This window comes from Pristiophorus japonicus, chromosome 15 (assembly GCF_044704955.1).
Source record: "Pristiophorus japonicus isolate sPriJap1 chromosome 15, sPriJap1.hap1, whole genome shotgun sequence".
Taxonomy (NCBI): Eukaryota; Metazoa; Chordata; class Chondrichthyes; family Pristiophoridae; genus Pristiophorus; species Pristiophorus japonicus.
This window is the reverse complement of record NC_091991.1, coordinates 107,933,647-107,957,077: the sequence shown is the minus strand read 5'-3', so window position 1 is coordinate 107,957,077 and position 23,431 is coordinate 107,933,647.

Here is a 23,431-nt window from a genome sequence, read left to right as displayed (position 1 = left end):
ACCCACTCCCCTCCACCCTCCTGTACTAACCACTCCCCTATACACCCTCCTGTATTAACCCACTCCCCTCCACCCTCCTGTACTAACCCACTCCACTCCACCCTCCTGTGCTAACCCCTCCCCTATACACCCTCCTGTACTAACCCACTCTCCTCCATCCTCCTGTATGAACCCCTCCCCTATACACCCTCCTGTACTAGCCCACTCCCCTATACACCCTCCTGTACTAACCGCTCCCCTATACACCCTCCTGTACTAACCCACTCCCCGATACACCCTCCTGTACTAACCCACTCCCCCATACACCTTCCTGTACTAACCCCTCCCCTATACACCCTCCTGTACTAACCCACTCCCCTATACACCCTCCTGTACTAACCCACTCCCCTATACACCCTCCTGTACTAACCCACTCCCCTATACACCCTACTGTACTAACCCACTCCCCTATACACCCTCCTGTACTAACCCCTCCCCAATACACCCTCCTGTACTAACCCACTCCCCTATACATCCTCCTGTACTCACCCACTCCCCGATACACCCTCCTGTATTAACCCACTCCCCTCCACCCTCCTGTACTAACCCACTCCCCTCCACCCTCCTGTACTAACCCCTCCCCTATACACACTGCTGTACTAACCCACTCCCCTATACACCCTCCTGTACTAACCCACTCCCCTATACACCCTACTGTACTTACCCCTCCCCTATACACACTCGTGTACTATCCCACTCGCCTAAAAACCCTCCTGTACTAAACCACTCCCCTATACACCCTCCTGTATGAACCCACTCCCCTATACACACCCCTGTACTACCCCACTCCCCTATACACCCTCCTGTACTAACCCACTCCCCTATACACCCTCCTGTACTAACCCCTCTCCTATACACCCTCCTGTACTATCCCACTCCCATTTACACCCTCCTGTACTATCCCACTCCCCTATATGCCCTCCTGTACTAACCCACTCCCCTATACACACTCCTGTACTAACCCACTCCCCTATACAATCTCCTGTACTAACCCACTCCCCTATACACCCTCCTGTACGAACCCACTCCCCTATACACACTCCTGTACTAACCCACTCACCCACTGTACTAACCCACTCCCCTACACATACTCCTGTACTAACACACTCCCCTATACACACTCCTGTACTAACCCACTCCCCTATACACCCTCCTGTACTAACCCCTCCCCTATACACCCTCCTGTACTATCCCACTCCCCTATACACCCTCCTGTACTAACCCACTCCCCTATACACCCTCCTGTACGAACTCCTCTCCTGTACACCCTACTGTACTAACCCACTCCCCTATACACCCTCCTGTACTAAGCCACTCCCCTCCACCCTCCTGGACTAACCCACTACCATATACACCCTCCTGTACTAACCCACTCCCCTATACACCCTCCTGTACTAACCCACTCCCCTATACACCCTCCTGTATTAACCCTCTCCCCTCCACCCTCCTGTAATAACCCCTCCCCTATATACCCTCCTGTACTAACCCACTCCCCTATACACCCTCCTGCACTAACCCACTCCCCTATACACCCTCCTGTATTAACCCACTCCCCTCCACCCTCCTGTAATAACCCCTCCCCTATATACCCTCCTGTAATAACCACTCCCCTATACACCCTCCTGTACTAACCCCTCCCCTATACACCCTCCTGTACTATCCCACTCCCCTATACACCCTCCTGCACTAACCCACTCCCCTATACACCCTCCTGTACTAACCCACTCCCCGATACACCCTCCTGTACGAACCCACTCCGCGATACACCCTCCTGTACTAACCCACTCCCCTACTGCACCCTCCTGTACTAAACCCTCCCCTATACACACTCCTGTACTAACCCCTCCCCTATACACCCTCCTGTACTAACCCACTCGCCTATACACCCTCCTGTACTAACCCACTCCCCTATACACCCTCCTGTATTAACCCACTCCCCTCCACCCTCCTGTACTAACCCCTCCCCTATACACCCTCCTGTACTAACCCACTCCCCTATACACCCTCCTGTACTAACCCACTCCCCTATACACCCTCCTGTATTAACCCACTCCCCTCCACCCTCTTGTACTAACCACTCCCCTATACACCCTCCTGTATTAACCCACTCCCCTCCACCCTCCTGTACTAACCCACTCCCCTCCACCCTCCTGTACTAACCCCTCCCCTATACACACTGCTGTACTAACCCACTCCCCTATACACCCTCCTGTACTAATCCACTCCCCTATACACCCTCCTGTACTAACCCCTCCCCAATACACACTCCTTTACTATCCCACTCCCCTATACACCCTCCTGTACTAACCCCTCCCCTATACACCCTCCTGTACTAACCAACTCCCCTCCACCCTCCTGTACTAACCCCTCCCCTATACACCCTCCTGTACTAACCCACTCCCCTATACACCCTCCTGTACTAACCCACTCCCCTCCACCCTCCTGTACTAACCCCTCCCCTATACACCCTCCTGTACTAACCCACTCCCCTATACACCCTCCTGTACCAACCCCTCCCCTATACACCCTCCTGTACTAACCCACTCCCCTCCGCCCTCCTGTACGAACCCACTCCCATATACACCCTCCTGTACTATCCCACTCCCCTATACACCCTCCTGTACTAACCCCTCCCCTATACACCCTCCTGTACTAACCCCTCCCCTATACACCCTCCTGTACTAACCCACTCCCCTATACACCCTCCTGTACTAACCCCTCCCCTATACACCCTCCTGTACTAACCCCTCCCCTATACAAACTCCTGTACTATCCCACTCCCCAAAACACCCTCCTGTACTAACCCACTCCCCTATACACCCTCCTGTACTAACCCCTCCCCTATACACCCTCCTGTACTAGCCCACTCCCCTATGCACCCTCCTGTACTATCCCACTCCCCTATACGCCCTCCTGTACTAACCCACTCCCCTATACACCCTCCTGTACTAACCCCTCCCCTATACACCCTCCTGTACTAACCCACTCCCCTACTGCACCCTCCTGTACTAACCCACTCCCCTATACACCCTCCTGTACTAACCCACTCCCCTATACACCCTCCTGTACTAACCCACTCCCCTATACACCCTCCTGTACTAACCCCTCCCCTATACACCCTCCTGTATTAACCCACTCCCCTCCACCCTCTTGTACTAACCACTCCCCTATACACCCTCCTGTATTAACCCACTCCCCTCCACCCTCCTGTACTAACCCACTCCCCTCCACCCTCCTGTACTAACCCCTCCCCTATACACACTGCTGTACTAACCCACTCCCCTATACACCCTCCTGTACTAATCCACTCCCCTATACACCCTCCTGTACTAACCCCTCCCCAATACACACTCCTTTACTATCCCACTCCCCTATACACCCTGCTGTACTAACCCCTCCCCTATACACCCTCCTGTACTAACCAACTCCCCTCCACCCTCCTGTACTAACCCCTCCCCTATACACCCTCCTGTACTAACCCACTCCCCTATACACCCTCCTGTACTAACCCACTCCCCTCCACCCTCCTGTACTAACCCCTCCCCTATACACCCTCCTGCACTAACCCACTCCCCTATACACCCTCCTGTACCAACCCCTCCCCTATACACCCTCCTGTACTAACCCACTCCCCTCCGCCCTCCTGTACTAACCCACTCCCATATACACCCTCCTGTACTATCCCACTCCCCTATACACCCTCCTGTACTAACCCCTCCCCTATACACCCTCCTGTACTAACCCCTCCCCTATACACCCTCCTGTACTATCCCACTCCCCAAAACACCCTCCTGTACTAACCCACTTCCCTATACACCCTCCTGTACTAACCCCTCCCCTATACACCCTCCTGTACTAGCCCACTCCCCTATGCACCCTCCTGTACTATCCCACTCCCCTATACGCCCTCCTGTACTAACCCACTCCCCTATACACCCTCCTGTACTAACCCCTCCCCTATACACCCTCCTGTACTAACCCACTCCCCTACTGCACCCTCCTGTACTAACCCACTCCCCTATACACCCTCCTGTACTAACCCACTCCCCTATACACCCTCCTGTACTAGCCCCTCCCCTATACACACTTCTGTACTATCCCACTCCCCTATACACCCTCCTGTACTAACCCCTCCCCTATACACCCTCCTGTACTAACCCCTCCCCTATGCACCCTCCTGTACTAACCCACTCACCTCCACACTCCTGGACTAACCCACTCACATATACACCCTCCTGTTCTATCCCCCTCCCCTATACACCCTCCTGTACTCAGCCCTCCCCTATACACACTCCTGTACTATCCCACTCCCCTATACACCCTCCTGTACTAACGCATTCCCCTATACAACCTCCTGCACTAACCCCTCCGCTATACACCCTCCTGTACTATCCCACTCCCCTATACACCCTCCTGTACTATCTCACTCCCCTATACGCCCTCCTGTACTAACCCACTCCCCTATACACCCTCCTGTACTAACCCCTCCCCTATACACCCTCCTGTACTATCTCACTCCCCTATACGCCCTCCTGTACTAACCCACTCCCCTATACACCCTCCTGTACTAACCCCTCCCCGATACACCCTCCTGTACTAACCCACTCTCCTATACACACTCCTGTACTAACCCACTCTCCTATACACCTTCCTGTACTAACCCCTCCCCTATACACACTCCTGTACTAACCCACTCCCCTATACACTCTCCTGTACTAACCCACTCCCCTATACACCCTCCTGTACTAACCCACTCCCCTGTACACCCTCCTGTACTAACCCACTCCCCTACTGCACCCTCCTGTACTAACCCCTCCCCTATACACACACTCCTGTACTAACCCCTCCCGAATACACCCTCCTGTCCTAACCCACTCCCCTATACACCCTCCTGTACGAACCCACTCCCCTATACACCCTCCTGTATTAACCCACTCCCCTCCACCCTCCTGTACTAACCCCTCCCCTATACATCCTCCTGTACTAACCCACTCCCGTATACACCATCCTGTACTAACCCACTCCCCTATACACCCTCCTGTATTAACCCACTCCCCTCCACCCTCCTGTACTAACCCACTCCCCTCCACCCTCCTGTACTAACCCCTCCCCTATACACACTGCTGTACTAACCCACTCCCCTATCCACCCTCCTGTACTAACCCACTCCCCTATACACCCTCCTGTACTAACCCCTCCCCTATACACACTCCTGTACTATCCCACTCCCCAAAACACCCTCCTGTACTAACCCACTCCCCTATACACCCTCCTGTACTAACCCCTCCCCTATACACCCTCCTGTACTAATCCACTCCCCTATGCACCCTCCTGTACTATCCCACTCCCCTATACGCCCTCCTGTACTAACCCACTCCCCTATACACCCTCCTGTACTAACCCCTCCCCTATACACCCTCCTGTACTAACCCACTCACCTACTGCACCCTCCTGTACTAACCCACTCCCCTATACACCATCCTGTACTAACCCACTCCCCTATACACCCTCCTGTACTAGCCCCTCCCCTATACACACTTCTGTACTATCCCACTCCCCTATACACCCTCCTGTACTAACCCCTCCCCTATACACCCTCCTGTACTAACCCCTCCCCTATGCACCCTCCTGTACTAACCCACTCACCTCCACCCTCCTGGACTAACCCACTCACATTTACACCCTCCTGTTCTATCCCCCTCCCCTATACACCCTCCTGTACTCAGCCCTCCCCTATACACACTCCTGTACTATCCCACTCCCCTATACACCCTCCTGTACTAACGCATTCCCCTATACAACCTCCTGCACTAACCCCTCCGCTATACACCCTCCTGTACTATCCCACTCCCCTATACACCCTCCTGTACTATCTCACTCCCCAATACGCACTCCTGTACTAACCCACTCCCCTATACACCCTCCTGTACTAACCCCTCCCCTATACACCCTCCTGTACTATCTCACTCCCCTATACGCCCTCCTGTACTAACCCACTCCCCTATACACCCTCCTGTACTAACCCCTCCCCTATACACCCTCCTGTACTAACCCACTCTCCTATACACACTCCTGTACTAACCCACTCTCCTATACACCTTCCTGTACTAACCCCTCCCCTCTACACACTCCTGTACTAACCCACTCCCCTATACACTCTCCTGTACTAACCCACTCCCCTATACACCCTCCTGTACTAACCCACTCCCCTGTACACCCTCCTGTACTAACCCACTCCCCTACTGCACCCTCCTGTACTAACCCCTCCCCGATACACACACTCCTGTACTAACCCCTCCCTAATACACCCTCCTGTCCTAACCCACTCCCCTATACACCCTCCTGTACGAACCCACTCCCCTATACACCCTCCTGTATTAACCCACTCCCCTCCACCCTCCTGTACTAACCCCTCCCCTATACATCCTCCTGTACTAACCCACTCCCGTATACACCATCCTGTACTAACCCACTCCCCTATACACCCTCCTGTATTAACCCACTCCCCTCCACCCTCCTGTACTAACCCACTCCCCTCCACCCTCCTGTACTAACCCCTCCCCTATACACACTGCTGCACTAACCCACTCCCCTATCCACCCTCCTGTACTAACCCACTCCCCTATACACACTCGTGTACTATCCCACTCCCCTATACACCCTCCTGTACTATCCCACTTCCCTATACACCCTCCTGTACTAACCCACTCCCCTATGCACCCTACTGTACTAACCCCTCCCCTGTACACACTCCTGTACTATCCCACTCCCCTATACACCGTCCTGTACTAACCCCTCCCCTATACACCCTCCTGTACTAACCCACTCCCCTCCACCCTCCTGTACTAACCCCTCCCCTATACACCCTCCTGTACTAACCCACTCCCCTATACACACTCCTGTACTAACCCACTCCCCTACTGCACCCTCCTATACTAACCCCTCCCCTATACACACACTCCTGTACTAACCCCTCCCTAATACACCCTCCTGTACTAACCCACTCCCCTATACACCCTCCTGTACTAACCCCTCCCCTATACATCCTCCTGTACTAACCCACTCCCCTATACACCATCCTGTACTAACCCACTCCCCTATACACCCTCCTGTATTAACCCACTCCCCTCCACCCTCCTGTACTAACCCACTCCCCTCCACCCTCCTGTACTAACCCCTCCCCTATACACACTGCTGTACTAACCCACTCCCCTATCCACCCTCCTGTACTATCCCACTCCCCTATACACCCTCCTGTACTATCCCACTCCCCTATACACCCTCCTGTACTAACCCACTCCCCTATACACCCTACTGTACTAACCCCTCCCCATACACACTCCTGTACTATCCCACTCCCCTATACACCGTCCTGTACTAACCCCACCCCTATACACCCTCCTGTACTAACCCACTCCCCTCCACCCTCCTGTACTAACCCCTCCCCTATACACCCTCCTGTACTAACCCACTCCCCTATACACACTCCTGTACTAACCCACTCCCCTATACAATCTCCTGTACTAACCCACTCCCCTATACACCCTCCTGTACGAACCCACTCCCCTATACACACTCCTGTACTCACCCACTCCCCCACTGTATTAACCCACTCCCCTATACATACTCCTGTACTAACCCACTCCCCTATACACACTCCTGTACTAACCCACTCCCCTATACACCCTCCTGTACTATCCCCTCCGCTATACACCCTCCTGTACTAACCCACTCCCCTATACACCCTCCTGTACGAACCCACTCCACGATACAACCTCCTGTAGTAACCCACTCCCCGATACACCGTCCTGTACTAACCCACTCCCCTGTACACCCTCCTGTACTAACCCCTCTCCTATATACCCTACTGTACTAACCCACTCCCCTATACACCCTCCTGTACTAAGCCACTCCCCTCCACCCTCCTGGACTAACCCACTCCCCTCCACCCTCCTGTACTAACCCACTCCCCTCCACCCTCCTGTACTAACCCACTCCCCTATACACACTCCTTTACTATCCCACTCCCCTATACACCCTCCTGTACTAACCCCTCCCCTATACACCCTCCTGTACTAACCAACTCCCCTCCACCCTCCTGTACTAACCCCTCCCCGATACACCCTCCTGTACTAACACACTCCCCTATACACCCTCCTGTATTAACCCACTCCCCTCCACCCTCCTGTACTAACCCCTCCCCTATACACCCTCCTGTACTAACCCACTCCTCTATACACCCTCCTGTACCAACCCCTCCCCTATACACCCTCCTGTACTAACGCACTCCCCTCCACCCTCCTGTACTAACCCACTCCCATATACACCCTCCTGTACTATCCCACTCCCCTATACACCCTCCTGTACTAACCCCTCCCCTATACACCCTCCTGTACTAACCCACTCCCCTATACACCCTCCTGTACTAACCCCTCCCCGATACACCCTCCTGTACGAACCCACTCCCCTATACACCCTCCTGTACTAACCCCTCCCTAATACACCCTCCTGTACTAACCCCTCCCCTATACACACTCCTGTACTATCCCACTCCCCAAAACACCCTCCTGTACTAACCCACTCCCCTATACACCCTCCTGTACTAACCCCTCCCCTATACACCCTCCTGTACTAGCCCACTCCCCTATACACCCTCCTGTACTATCCCACTCCCCTATACGCCCTCCTATACTAACCCACTCCCCTATACACCCTCCTGTACTAACCCCTCCCCTATACACCCTCCTGTACTAACCCACTCCCCTACTGCACCCTCCTGTACTAACCCCTCCTCTATACACCCAACTGTATTGGCCCACTGCCCTCCACCCTCCTGTACTAACCACTCCCCTATACACCCTCCTGTATTAACGCACTCCCCTCCACCCTCCTGTACTAACCCACTCCCCTCCACCCTCCTGTACTAAGCACTCCCCTATACACACTGCTGTACTAACCCACTCCCCTATACACCCTCCTGTACTAACGCACTCCCCTATACACCCTCCTGTACTAAACCTTCCCCTATACACACTTCTGTACTATCCCACTCCCCTATACACCCTCCTCTACTAACCCCTCCCCTATACACCCTCCTGTACTAACCCCTCCCCTATACACCCTCCTGTACTAACCCACTCCCCTATACACCCTCCTGTACGAACCCACTCCCCGATACAACCTCCTGTAGTAACCCACTCCCCTATACACCCACCTGTACTAACCCACTCCCCTATACACCCTCCTGTACTAAGCCACTCCCCTCCACCCTCCTGGACTAACCCACTCCCCTCCACCCTCCTGTACTAACCCACACCCCACCACCCTCCTGTACTAACCCCTCCCCTATACACACTGCTGTACTATCCCACTCCCCTATACACCCTCCTGTACTAACCCCTCCCCTATACACCCTCCTGTACTAACCAACCCCCCTCCACCCTCCTGTACTAACCCCTCCCCTATACACCCTCCTGTACTAACCCACTCCCCTATACACCCTCCTGTACTAACCCCTCCCCTATACACACCTCTGTACTATCCCACTCCCCTATACACCCTCCTCTACTAACCCCTCCCCTATACACCCTCCTGTACTAACCCCTCCCCTATACACCCTCCTGTACTAACCCACTCCCCTATACACCCTCCTGTACGAACCCACTCCCCGATACAACCTCCTGTAGTAACCCACTCCCCTATACACCCTCCTGTACTAACCCACTCCCCTGTACACCCTCCTGTACTAACCCCTCTCCTATATACCCTACTGTACTAACCCACTCCCCTATACACCCTCCTGTACTAAGCCACTCCCCTCCACCCTCCTGGACCAACCCACTTCCCTCCACCCTCCTGTACTAACCCACACCCCTCCACCCTCCTGTACTAACCCCTCCCCTATACACACTGCTGTACTATCCCACTCCCCTATAAACCCTCCTGTACCAACCCCTCCCCTATACACCCTCCTGTACTAACCAACTCCCCTCCACCCTCCTGTACTAACCCCTCCCCTATACACCCTCCTGTACTAACCCACTCCCCTATACACCCTCCTGTACTAACCCACTCCCCTCCACCCTCCTGTACTAACCCCTCCCCTATACACCCTCCTGTACTAACCCACTCCCCTATACACCCTCCTGTACCAACCCCTCCCCTATACACCCTCCTGTACTAACCCACTCCCCTCCACCCTCCTGTACTAACCCACTCCCATATACACCCTCCTGTACTATCCCACTCCCCTATACACCCTCCTGTACTAACCCCTCCCCTATACACCCTCCTGTACTAACCCACTCCCCTATACACCCTCCTGTACTAACCCCTCCCCTATACACCCTCCTGTACTAACCCACTCCCCATTACACCCTCCTGTACTAACCCCTCCCCTATACACCCTCCTGTACTAACCCCTCCCCTATACACACTCCTGTACTATCCCACTCCCCAAAACACCCTCCTGTACTAACCCACTCCCCTATACACCCTCCTGTACTAACCCCTCCCCTATACACCCTCCTGTACTAGCCCACTCCCCTACTGCACCCTCCTGTACTAACCCCTCCTCGAAACACCCAACTGTATTAGCCCACTGCCCTCCACCCTCCTGTACTAACCCCTCCCCTATACACACTCCTGTACTATCCCACTCCACAAAACACCCTCCTGTACTAACCCACTCCCCTATACACCCTCCTGTACTAACCCCTCCCCTATACACCCTCCTGTACTAACCCACTCCCCTACTGCACCCTCCTGTACTAACCCCTCTTCTATACACCCAACTGTATTAGCCCACTGCCCTCCACCCTCCTGTACTAACCCCTCCCCTATACACCCTCCTGTATTAACGCACTCCCCTCCACCCTCCTGTACTAACCCACTCCCCTCCACCCTCCTGTACTAACCACTCCCCTATACACACTGCTGCACTAACCCACTCCCCTATACACCCTCCTGTACTAACCCACTCCCCTATACACCCTCCTGTACTAACCCCTCCCCTATACACACTTCTGTACTATCCCACTCCCCTATACACCCTCCTGTACTAACCCCTCCCCTATACACCCTCCTGTACTAACCCACTCCCCTCCACCCTCCTGGACTAACCCACTCACATATACACCCTCCTGTTCTATCCCACTCCCCTATACACCCTCCTGTACTAACCCCTCCCCGATACACCCTCCTGCACTAACCCATTCCCCGATACACACTCCTGTACTAACCCCTCCCCTATACACCCTCCTGTACTCAGCCCTCCCCTATACACACTCCTGTACTATCCCACTCCCCGAGACACCCTCCTGTACTAACCAATTCCCCTATACAACCTCCTGTACTAACCCCTCCCCGATACACCCTCCTGTACTATCCCACTCCCCTATACACCCTCCTGTACTATCTCACTCCCCTATACGCCCTCCTGTACTAACCCACTCCCCTATACACCCTCCTGTACTAACCAATTCCCCTATACACCCTCCTGTACTAACCCACTCTCCTATACACCTTCCTGTACTAACCCCTCCCCTCTACACACTCCTGTACTAACCCACTCCCCTATACACTCTCCTGTACTAACCCACTCCCCTATACACCCTCCTGTACTAACCCACTCCCCTATACACCCTCCTGTACTAACCCACTCCCCTACTGCACCCTCCTGTACTAACCCCTCCCCTATACACACACTCCTGTACTAACCCCTCCCTAATACACCCTCCTGTACTAACCCACTCCCCTATACACCCTCCTGTACGAACCCACTCCCCTATACACCCTCCTGTATTAACCCACTCCCCTCCACCCTCCTGTACTAACCCCTCCCCTATACATCCTCCTGTACTAACCCACTCCCCAATACACCATTCTGTACTAACCCACTCCCCTATACACCCTCCTGTATTAACCCACTCCCCTCCACCCTCCTGTACTAACCCACTCCCCTCCACCCTCCTGTACTAACCCCTCCCCTATACACACTGCTGTACTAACCCACTCCCCTATCCACCCTCCTGTACTAACCCACTCCCCTATACACACTCCTGTACTATCCCAATCCCCTATACACCCTCCTGTACTATCCCACTCCACTATACACCCTCCTGTACTAACCCACTCCCCTATACACCCTACTGTACTAACCCCTCCCCTATACACACTCCTGTACTATCCCACTCCCCTATACACCGTCCTGTACTAACCCCTCCCCTATACACCCTCTGTACTAACCCACTCCCCTCCACCCTCCTGTACTAACCCCTCCCCTATATACCCTCCTGTACTAACCCACTCCCCTATACACACTCCTGTACTAACCCACTCCCCTATACAATCTCCTGTACTAACCCACTCCCCTATACACCCTCCTGTACGAACCCACTCCCCTATACACACTCCTGTACTAACCCACTCCCCCACTGTACTAACCCACTCCCCTATACATACTCCTGTACTAACCCACTCCCCTATACACACTCCTGTACTAACCCACTCCCCTATACACCCTCCTGTACTATCCCCTCCCCTATACACCCTCCTGTACTAACCCACTCCCCTATACACCCTCCTGTACGAACCCACTCCCCGATACAACCTCCTGTAGTAACCCACTCCCCTATACACCCTCCTGTACTAACCCACTCCCCTGTACACCCTCCTGTACCAACCCCTCTCCTATATACCCTACTGTACAAACCCACTCCCCTTTTCACCCTCCTGTTCTAAGCCACTCCCCTCCACCCTCCTGGACTAACCCACTCCCCTATACACCCTCCTGTGCTAACCCCTCCCCTATAAACGCTCCTGTACTAACCCACTCCCCTATAAACCCTCCTGCACTAACCCCTCCCCGATACACCAACCTGTACTAACCCACTCTCCTATACACCCTCCTGTACTAACCCACTCATGGATACACCCTCCTGTACTAACCCACTCCCCTATACACCCTCCTGTACTAACCCACTCCCCTATGCACCCTCCTGTATTAACCCACTACCCTCCACCCTCCTGTACTAACCACTCCCCTATACACCCTCCTGTATTAACCCACTCCCCTCCACCCTCCTGTACGAACCCCTGCCCTATACACCCTCCTGTACTAACCCACTCCCCTATACACCCTCCTGTACAAACCGCTCCCCTATACACCCTCCTGTACTAACCCACTCCCCTATACACCCTCCTGTACTAACCCACTCCCCCATACACCTTCCTGTACTAACCCCTCCCCTATACACCCTCCTGTACTAACCCACTCCCCTATACACCCTCCTGTACTAACCCACTCCCCTATACACCCTCCTGTACTAACCCACTCCCCTATACACCCTACTGTACTAACCACTCCCCTACTGCACCCTCCTGTACTAACCCCTCCTCTATACACACTCCTGTACTAACCCCTCCCCAATACACCCTCCTGTACTAACCCACTCCCCTATACACCCTCCTGTACTCACCCACTCCCCTATACACCCTCCTGTATTAACCCACTCCCCTCCACCCTCCTGTACTAACCCCTCCCCTATGCACCGTCCTGTACTAACCCACTCCCCTATACACCCTCCTGTATTAACCCACTCCCCTCCACCCTCCTGTACTAACCACTCCCCTATACACCCTCCTGTACTAACCCACTCCCCTATACACCCTCCTGCATTAACCCACTCACCTCCACCCTCCTGTACGAACCCACTCCCCTCCACCCTCCTGTACTAAACCCTCCCCTATACACACTGCTGTACTAACCCACTCCCCTATACACCCTCCTGTACTAACCCACTCCCCTATACACCCTACTGTACTAACCCCTCCCCTATACACACTCGTGTACTATCCCACTCCCTTAAAAACCCTTTTGTACTAAACCACTCCCCTATACACCCTCCTGTACTATCCCACTCCCCGATACACACCCATGTACTATCCCACTCCCCTATACAGCCTCCTGTACTAACCCACTCCCCTATACACCCTCCTGTACTAACCCCTCGCCTATGCACCCTCCTGTGCTATCCCACTCCCCTATACATCCTCCTGTACTATCCCACTCCCCTATACGCCCTCCTGTACTAACCCACTCCCCTATACACACTCCTGTACTAACCCACTCCCCTATACAATCTCCTGTACTAACCCACTCCCCTATACACCCTCCTGTACGAACCCACTCCCCTATACACACTCCTGTACTAACCCCTCCACTATACACCCTCCTGTACTATCCCACTCCCCTATACACCCTCCTGGACTAACCCACTCCCCTATACACCCTCCTGTACTAACCCACTCCCCTATACACCCTCCTGGAGTAACCCACTCCCCTGTACACCCTCCTGTACTAACCCCTCTCCTATACACCCTACTGGACTAACCCACTCCCCTATACACCCTCCTGTACTAAGCCACTCCCCTCCACCCTCCTGGACTAACCCACTCCCCTATACACCCTCCTGTACTAACCGCTCCCCTATACACGCTCCTGTACTAACCCCTCCCTAATACACCCTCCTGTACTAACCCACTCCCCTATACACCCTCCTGTACGAACCCACTCCCCTATACACCCTCCTGTATTAACCCACTCCCCTCCACCCTCCTGTACTAACCCCTCCCCTATACATCCTCCTGTACTAACCCACTCCCCAATACACCATTCTGTACTAACCCACTCCCCTATACACCCTCCTGTATTAACCCACTCCCCTCCACCCTCCTGTACTAACCCACTCCCCTCCACCCTCCTGTACTAACCCCTCCCCTATACACACTGCTGTACTAACCCACTCCCCTATCCACCCTCCTGTACTAACCCACTCCCCTATACACACTCCTGTACTATCCCAATCCCCTATACACCCTCCTGTACTATCCCACTCCACTATACACCCTCCTGTACTAACCCACTCCCCTATACACCCTACTGTACTAACCCCTCCCCTATACACACTCCTGTACTATCCCACTCCCCTATACACCGTCCTGTACTAACCCCTCCCCTATACACCCTCTGTACTAACCCACTCCCCTCCACCCTCCTGTACTAACCCCTCCCCTATATACCCTCCTGTACTAACCCACTCCCCTATACACACTCCTGTACTAACCCACTCCCCTATACAATCTCCTGTACTAACCCACTCCCCTATACACCCTCCTGTACGAACCCACTCCCCTATACACACTCCTGTACTAACCCACTCCCCCACTGTACTAACCCACTCCCCTATACATACTCCTGTACTAACCCACTCCCCTATACACACTCCTGTACTAACCCACTCCCCTATACACCCTCCTGTACTATCCCCTCCCCTATACACCCTCCTGTACTAACCCACTCCCCTATACACCCTCCTGTACGAACCCACTCCCCGATACAACCTCCTGTAGTAACCCACTCCCCTATACACCCTCCTGTACTAACCCACTCCCCTGTACACCCTCCTGTACCAACCCCTCTCCTATATACCCTACTGTACAAACCCACTCCCCTTTTCACCCTCCTGTACTAAGCCACTCCCCTCCACCCTCCTGGACTAACCCACTCCCCTATACACCCTCCTGTGCTAACCCCTCCCCTATAAACGCTCCTGTACTAACCCACTCCCCTATAAACCCTCCTGCACTAACCCCTCCCCGATACACCAACCTGTACTAACCCACTCTCCTATACACCCTCCTGTACTAACCCACTCATGGATACACCCTCCTGTACTAACCCACTCCCCTATACACCCTCCTGTACTAACCCACTCCCCTATGCACCCTCCTGTATTAACCCACTACCCTCCACCCTCCTGTACTAACCACTCCCCTATACACCCTCCTGTATTAACCCACTCCCCTCCACCCTCCTGTACGAACCCCTGCCCTATACACCCTCCTGTACTAACCCACTCCCCTATACACCCTCCTGTACAAACCGCTCCCCTATACACCCTCCTGTACTAACCCACTCCCCTATACACCCTCCTGTACTAACCCACTCCCCCATACACCTTCCTGTACTAACCCCTCCCCTATACACCCTCCTGTACTAACCCACTCCCCTATACACCCTCCTGTACTAACCCACTCCCCTATACACCCTCCTGTACTAACCCACTCCCCTATACACCCTACTGTACTAACCACTCCCCTACTGCACCCTCCTGTACTAACCTCTCCTCTATACACACTCCTGTACTAACCCCTCCCCAATACACCCTCCTGTACTAACCCACTCCCCTATACACCCTCCTGTACTCACCCACTCCCCTATACACCCTCCTGTATTAACCCACTCCCCTCCACCCTCCTGTACTAACCCCTCCCCTATGCACCGTCCTGTACTAACCCACTCCCCTATACACCCTCCTGTATTAACCCACTCCCCTCCACCCTCCTGTACTAACCACTCCCCTATACACCCTCCTGTACTAACCCACTCCCCTATACACCCTCCTGCATTAACCCACTCACCTCCACCCTCCTGTACGAACCCACTCCCCTCCACCCTCCTGTACTAAACCCTCCCCTATACACACTGCTGTACTAACCCACTCCCCTATACACCCTCCTGTACTAACCCACTCCCCTATACACCCTACTGTACTAACCCCTCCCCTATACACACTCGTGTACTATCCCACTCCCTTAAAAACCCTTTTGTACTAAACCACTCCCCTATACACCCTCCTGTACTATCCCACTCCCCGATACACACCCATGTACTATCCCACTCCCCTATACAGCCTCCTGTACTAACCCACTCCCCTATACACCCTCCTGTACTAACCCCTCGCCTATGCACCCTCCTGTGCTATCCCACTCCCCTATACATCCTCCTGTACTATCCCACTCCCCTATACGCCCTCCTGTACTAACCCACTCCCCTATACACACTCCTGTACTAACCCACTCCCCTATACAATCTCCTGTACTAACCCACTCCCCTATACACCCTCCTGTACGAACCCACTCCCCTATACACACTCCTGTACTAACCCCTCCACTATACACCCTCCTGTACTATCCCACTCCCCTATACACCCTCCTGGACTAACCCACTCCCCTATACACCCTCCTGTACTAACCCACTCCCCTATACACCCTCCTGGAGTAACCCACTCCCCTGTACACCCTCCTGTACTAACCCCTCTCCTATACACCCTACTGGACTAACCCACTCCCCTATACACCCTCCTGTACTAAGCCACTCCCCTCCACCCTCCTGGACTAACCCACTCCCCTATACACCCTCCTGTACTAACCGCTCCCCTATACACGCTCCTGTACTAACCCACTCCCCTATAAACCCTCCTGCACTAACCCGTCCCCTATACACCAACCTCTACTAACCCACTCTCCTATACACCCTCCTGTACTAACCCACTCCCCTATACACCCTCCTGTACTAACCCACTCCCCTCCACCCTCCTGTAATAACCCCTCCCCTATATACCCTCCTGTACTAACCAACTCCCCTATACACCCTCCTGTACTGACCCACTCCCCTATACACCCTCCTGTATTAACCCTCTCCCCTCCACCCTCCTGTAATAACCCCTCCCCTATATACCCTCCTGTCATAACCCCTCCCCTATACACCCTCCTGTACTAACCCCTCCCCTTTTCACCCTCCTGTACTATCCCACTCCCCTCTACACCCTCCTGTACTAACCCACTCCCCTATACACCCTCCTGTACTAACCCACTCCCCTATACACCCTCCTGTACTAACCCACTCCCCTATACACCCTCCTGTATTAACCCACTCCCCTCCACCCTCCTGTACTAACCCCTCCCCTATACACCCTCTTGTACTAACCCACTCCCCTATACACCCTCCTGTACTAACCCACTCCCCTCCACCCTCCTGTACTAACCCCTCCCCTATACACACTGCTGTACTAACCCACTCCCCTATACACCCTCCTGTACTAACCCACTCCCCTATACACCCTTCTGTACTAACCCCTCCCCAATACACACTCCTTTACTATCCCACTCCCCTATACACCCTCCTGTACTAACCCCTCCCCTATACACCCTCCTGGACTAACCCACTCCCCTCCACCCTCCTGTACTAACCCCTCCCCTTTACACCCTCCTGTACTAACCCACTCCCCTATACACCCTCCTGTACTAACCCACTCCCCTCCACCCTCCTGTACTAACACCTCCCCTAGAAACCCTCCTGTACTAACCCACTCCCCAAAACACCCTCCTGTACCAACCCCTCCCCTATACACCCTCCTGTACTAACCCACTCCACTATACACCCTCCTGTACTAACCCACTCCCCGATACAGCCTCCTGTACTAACCCCTCCCATATACACCCTCCTGTACTATCCCCTCCCCTATACACACTCCTGTACTATCCCACTCCCCAAAACACCCTCCTCTACTAACCCACTCCCCTATACACCCTCCTGTACTAAACCCTCCCCTATACACCCTCCTGTACTATCCCACTCCCCTATACACCCTCCTGTACTATCCCGCTCCCCTATACGCCCTCCTGTACTAACCCACTCCCCTATACACCCTCCTGTACTAACCCCTCCCCTATACACCCTCCTGTAGTAACCCACTCCCCTACTGCACCCTCCTGTACTAACCCCTCCTCTATACACCCTCCTGTATTAGCCCACTCCCCTCCACCCTCCTGTACTAACCACTCCCCTATACACCCTCCTGTATTAACGCACTCCCCTCCACCCTCCTGTACTAACCCACTCCCCTCCACCGTCCTGTACTAACCACTCCCCTATACACACTGCTGTACTAACCCACTCCCCTATACACCCTCCTGTACTAACCCACTCCCCTATACACCCTCCTGTACTAACCCCTCCCCTATACACACTTCTGTACTATCCCACTCCCCTATACACCCTCCTGTACTAACCCATCCCCTATACACCCTCCTGTACTAACCCACTCCCGTCCAGCCTCCTGTACTAACCTCTCCCCTACACACCCTCCTGTACTAACCCACTCCCCTATACACCCTCCTGTACTAACCCACTCCCCTCCACCCTCCTGTACTAACCCCTCCCGTATACACCCTCCTGTACTAACCCACTCCCCTATACACCCTCCGATACTAACCCATCCCCTATACACCCTCCTGTACTAACCCCTCCCCTTTACACCCTCCTGTACTAACCCACTCCCCTCCACCCTCCTGGACTAACCCACTCACATATACACCCCCCTGTACTATCCCACTCCCCTATACACCCTCCTGTACTAACCCCTCCCCTATACACCCTCCTGTACTAACCCACTCCACTATACACCCTCCTGTACTAACCCATTCCCCGATACACACTCCGGTACTAACCCATCCCCTATACACCCTCCTGTACTAACCCCTCCCCTTTACACCCTCCTGTACTAACCCACTCCCCTCCACCCTCCTGTACTAACCCCTCCCCTATACACACTGCTGTACTAACCCACTCCCCTATACACCCTCCTGTACTAACCCACTCCCCTATACACCCTACTGTACTTACCCCTCCCCTATACACCCTCCTGTACGAACCCACTCCCCGAAACACACTCCTGTACTAACCCACTCCCCTATATGCCCTCCTGTACTAACCCACTCCCCTATACACCCTCCTGTACTAACCCCTCTCCTATGCACCCTCCTGTACTAACCCACTCCCCTATACACCCTCCTGTACTCACCCACCCCCCTATACACCCTCCTGTATTAACCCACTCCCCTCCACCCTCCTGTACTAACCCCTCCCCTATGCACCGTCCTGTACTAACCCACTCCCCTATACACCCTCCTGTACTAACCCACTCCCCTATACACCCTCCTGCATTAACCCACTCACCTCCACACTCCTGTACGAACCCACTCCCCTCAACCCTCCTGTACTAACCCCTCCCCTATACACACTGCTGTACTAACCCACTCCCCTATACACCCTCCTGTACTAACCCACTCCCCTATACACCCTACTGTACTAACCCCTCCCCGAGACACACTCGTGTACTATCCCACTCCCTTAAAAACCCTTTTGTACTAAACCACTCCCCTAAACACCCTCCTGTACTATCCCACTCCCCGATACACACCCATTTACTATCCCACTCCCCTATACACCCTCCTGTACTAACCCACTCCCCTATACACCCTCCTGTACTAACCCCTCGCCTATGCACCCTCCTGTGCTATCCCACTCCCCTATACACCCTCCTGTACTATCCCACTCCCCTATATGCCCTCCTGTACTAACCCACTCCCCTATACACACTCCTGTACTAACCCACTCCCCTATACAATCTCCTGTACTAACCCACTCCCCTATACACCCTCCTGTACGAACCCACTCCCCTATACACACTCCTGTACTAACCCCTCCCCTATACACCCTCCTGTACTATCCCACTCCCCTATAAAACCTCCTGTACTAACCCACTCCCCTATACACCCTCCTGTACCAACCCACTCCCCTATACACCCTCCTGTACCAACCCACTCCCCTGTACACCCTCCTGTACTAACCCCTCTCCTATACACCCTACTGGACTAACCCACTCCCCTATACACCCTCCTGTACTAAGCCACTCCCCTCCACCCTCCTGGACTAACCCACTCCCCTATACACCCTCCTGTACTAACCCCTCCCCTATACACGCTCCTGTACTAACCCACTCCCCTATAAACCCTCCTGCACTAACCCGTCCCCTATACACCAACCTCTACTAACCCACTCTCCTATACACCCTCCTGTACTAACCCACTCCCCTATACACCCTCCTGTACTAACCCACTCCCCTCCACCCTCCTGTAATAACCCCTCCCCGATATACCCTCCTGTACTAACCCACTCCCCTATACACCCTCCTGTACTAACCCACTCCCCTATACACCCTCCTGTATTAACCCACTCCCCTCCACCCTCCTGTAATAACCCCTCCCCTATATACCCTCCTGTAATAACCCCTCCCCTATACACCCTCCTGTACTAACCCCTCCCCTATACACCCTCCTGTACTATCCCACTCCCCTCTACACCCTCCTGTACTAACCCACTCCCCTATACATCCTCCTGTACTAACCCACTCCCCTATACACCCTCCTGTACTAACCCACTCCCCTATACACCCTCCTGTATTAACCCACTCCCCTCCACCCTCCTGTACTAACCCCTCCCCTATACACCCTCCTGTACTAACCCACTCCCCTATACACCCTCCTCTACTAACCCACTCCCCTGTACACCCTCCTGTATTAACCCACTCCCCTCCACCCTCTTGTACTAACCACTCCCCTATACACCCTCCTGTATTAACCCACTCCCCTCCACCCTCCTGTACTAACCCACTCCCCTCCACCCTCCTGTACTAACCCCTCCCCTATACACACTGCTGTACTAACCCACTCCCCTATACACCCTCCTGTGCTAACCCACTCCCCTATACACCCTCCTGTACTAACCCCTCCCCAATACACACTCCTTTACTATCCCACTCCCCTATACACCCTCCTGTACTAACCCTTCCCCTATACACCCTCCTGGACTAACCCACTCCCCTCCACCCTCCTGTACTAAACCCTCCCCTTCACACCCTCCTGTACTAATCCACTCCCCTATACACCCTCCTGTACTAACCCACTCCCCTCCACCCTCCTGTACTTACACCTCCCCTAGAAACCCTCCTGTACTAACCCACTCCCCAAAACACCCTCCTGTACCAACCCCTCCCCTATACACCCTCCTGTACTAACCCACTCCCCTATACAGCCTCCTGTACTAACCCCTCCCATATACACCCTCCTGTACTAACCCCTCCCCTATACACCCTCCTGTACTATCCCACTCCCCTATACACCCTCCTGTACTAACCCCTCCCCTATACACCCTCCTGTACTATCCCACTCCCCTATACACCCTCCTGTACTATCCCACTCCCCTCTACACCCTCCTGTACTAACCCACTCCCCTATACACCCTCCTGTACTAACCCACTCCCCTATACACCCTCCTGTACTAACCCACTCCCCTATACACCCTCCTGTATTAACCCACTCCCCTCCACCCTCCTGTACTAACCCCTCCCCTATACACCCTCTTGTACTAACCCACTCCCCTATACACCCTCCTGTACTAACCCACTCCCCTCCACCCTCCTGTACTAACCCCTCCCCTATACACACTGCTGTACTAACCCACTCCCCTATACACCCTCCTGTACTAACCCACTCCCCTATACACCCTTCTGTACTAACCCCTCCCCAATACACACTCCTTTACTATCCCACTCCCCTATACACCCTCCTGTACTAACCCCTCCCCTATACACCCTCCTGGACTAACACACTCCCCTCCACCCTCCTGTACTAACCCCTCCCCTTTACACCCTCCTGTACTAACCCACTCCCCTATACACCCTCCTGTACTAACCCACTCCCCTCCACCCTCCTGTACTAACACCTCCCCTAGAAACCCTCCTGTACTAACCCACTCCCCAAAACACCCTCCTGTACCAACCCCTCCCCTATACACCCTCCTGTACTAACCCACTCCACTATACACCCTCCTGTACTAACCCACTCCCCTATACAGCCTCCTGTACTAACCCCTCCCATATACACCCTCCTGTACTAACCCCTCCCCTATACACACTCCTGTACTATCCCACTCCCCAAAACACCCTCCTCTACTAACCCACTCCCCTATACACCCTCCTGTACTAAACCCTCCCCTATACACCCTCCTGTACTATCCCACTCCCCTATACACCCTCCTGTACTATCCCGCTCCCCTTTACGCCCTCCTGTACTAACCCACTCCCCTATACACCCTCCTGTACTAACCCCTCCCCTATACACCCTCCTGTAGTAACCCACTCCCCTACTGCACCCTCCTGTACTAACCCCTCCTCTATACACCCTCCTGTATTAGCCCACTCCCCTCCACCCTCCTGTACTAACCACTCCCCTATACACCCTCCTGTATTAACGCACTCCCCTCCACCCTCCTGTACTAACCCACTCCCCTCCACCCTCCTGTACTAACCCACTCCCGTCCAGCCTCCTGTACTAACCTCTCCCCTACACACCCTCCTGTACTAACCCACTCCCCTATACACCCTCCTGTACTAACCCACTCCCCTCCACCCTCCTGTACTAACCCCTCCCGTATACACCCTCCTGTACTAACCCACTCCCCTATACACCCTCCGATACTAACCCATCCCCTATACACCCTCCTGTACTAACCCCTCCCCTTTACACCCTCCTGTACTAACCCACTCCCCTCCACCCTCCTGGACTAACCCACTCACATATACACCCCCCTGTACTATCCCACTCCCCTATACACCCTCCTGTACTAACCCCTCCCCTATACACCCTC